The sequence below is a fragment of the Aplysia californica genome, unplaced genomic scaffold (genome assembly GCF_000002075.1).
Source record: "Aplysia californica isolate F4 #8 unplaced genomic scaffold, AplCal3.0 scaffold00006, whole genome shotgun sequence".
Classification (NCBI taxonomy): Eukaryota; Metazoa; Mollusca; class Gastropoda; order Aplysiida; family Aplysiidae; genus Aplysia; species Aplysia californica.
Genome location: NW_004797276.1, coordinates 735,991 through 738,476, shown reverse-complemented (window position 1 = coordinate 738,476; position 2,486 = coordinate 735,991).

Here is a 2,486-nt window from a genome sequence, read left to right as displayed (position 1 = left end):
GTGTGTGTGTGTGTGTGTGTGTGTGTGTGTGTGTGTGTGTGTGTGTGTGTGAATGTCTGTATGTATGTGTGTGAGAGGGATATGATAACCTAGAGTGGTCTCCGCCTAGTCATCTGGAGAAAAATAAAATGGGTTCTCAGGCTGTCGAGGTTCTTAGGAGGATTTCAAGGACATATTTTAAGTCAGTTCCAGAATACTTGACTAACAGCTGTGACATGTTCATGAGTCTTTCATAATGGGTGGCGGTAAAAGTCAACTTGAGCTCTCCCCTTGGCTTCCGGGCCCCTAGAAACTCACGCCTCACGTTTCACGCTCATGCCTCACGCCTAAATGCGTGAGTGGAAAAATGAACTGACGTAATCCTACTTGTTATGGGCCATAGACCTCCGCTCACGCATCACACTTCACAGGTCACGACTCACGCGTGAGCCTATACGTGAACGTGTTCACTTTTTTCGAGGCGTGAGTCGGGGGCAGACCAGACTGGGTATCAGAGTGTTTCGCCCCCCACCCGCTAGAGCTGAACGCGGGCCAGATTCCGTTATCAACAGTGTGCAATTTGAATGCACCACACGGACTGGTGTGTGAGGTGTAAAGCATGACCCACTGTACACACCCAGTTCTCTGTGGAGCCTCGGTCTGGGTAACTTCTTTTTTTTTTTTTAAAGATTGGGGGGGGGGGGCATTCACTTTGACTCCATGGGGAAGCACGGTTATTTGTTTGATGATGCCTCTGAAGACACGCACAGTTTGGGGACGCTGTAAAAAGCGAAGCATATAATGATATAATAACTTCGTTAGGGCATTGGCTATCCATACAGCTTTCAGTTCTGTTTTCTTTTTCTGAAGCTTTAAGCACAACAACATAATGTACTACACGATACTATGCAATGTGTAAATTCGTCTTTTTCATTAGTTGCTTTGATCTGCTGCCGATCGTTCATACTATGATATCGATTATATCTGCTGCCTCCTGAAAGAGATAACTTTGTTATCTTGTGTCACATAAACAGTTTAGCCTTCTTGTAGACCTATAATCATAAAGATCTAATAATATGCAAACTATTTATACAGAAATGTTTGAAAGAATGGGGCTTTCTTTACGTAGGTAGTTTTCATTTTAAGACTGTTCAATTCTTCAACACAGTAAAGAAAAAAAATTAAAAACACGATACCAATAATATTATCCCAAACCAAACAAAAAATCGTGACACCATTGTGAGTACGCCACCGTATATGAACTCCCCTGAGTAATCCCCTGACCATTTTTTAGAACATGCTTTTAAAAATTGTGAGTACGCCACCGTATATGAACTCCCCTGAGTAATCCCCTGACCATATGGCGGCCGTCCGATTCGCTACTCAAAAACAAACGCGCCGATCCCATCCGTATAAACGGGGTGCCCACTACGGATGGGATCGGCCGATCGATTCGCTACTCAAAAACAAACGCGCCGATCCCATCCGTATAAACGGGGTGCCCACTACGGATGGGATCGGCCGATCGGGCCTATCGCCCGACTCGATCGCCTAAAAAACAAACGTGTTTGTTTTCAGTTTCATGCGATCGAGTCGGGCGATTGGCCTGATCCAGCCGTAGTGGGCACCCGTCTATTACTTTATCCGTCCTCTTGTGCCTCTAGGGCGTCAAGGGAAGAAAGAGCTCCCCGTCTCTAGCTAGTTTGATGGCCTGGCTGGGTGGGATATTGTATCAAAGATAGTACAGCCTACGGTGATTGTATGTTCTCAGGGTATCCTTCACACCCAGGATCCAGGTTATTCTTGGTCTCCCTTTTGCCTTTTACCCTGATAATACTTTTCTGTAGCAGGCTTTAATGGTAAACTGGGGAGGCGCCATACGTGTGAGATGTCCAAACCACCTGATTGTTTGCCTTCGAATGCAGTGGAGGACAGGTGTTGTTCCAATCATTTCTCTTATCTTTTTGTTTCTTACCATGTCCCGTCTGGTTTTGTTGACAGCTCTCCTTAGACATCTCACCTCGCAGGTGGTTATCTTACGTTCCAGACCTTTGGTCAGGGTCTAGGCCTTCTCCCCTGAGAAGGCCTAGGTCAGGGTCCATGCCCGGCACTGGTAGGTCAAGGTGGGGATGGAGATCTTGGCTTTGGTCTCAATGGGGATATTAGGATGTTTGAGGAGTGGGGCAAGCTGGTAGCTGACGCTGTTAGCCTTTTGTACTCTCGTCTCAATTTCTCTGTTGAGATGCCGGTCTTCCGAAAAGATCCGATCCGCATGACTGTAAAAATCACTCCTTCCAATTTCAACTGTAGTAGGCCTGCACACACACCCCCACCCTTTTTTAGAGGGGAGGGGGGGGGGGGGGGGAGGGTGCTCCGATAAGCTGCTCCGCGTGCCAAATACCTGCGGGGGGGAATGAATTTTACAATCTTCCCAAACAGCTGTTAGTCTAGGCACTCTTATTATTACTAGAACTTGCGACACGAGTTATGTGTGTGTGTGTGTGTGT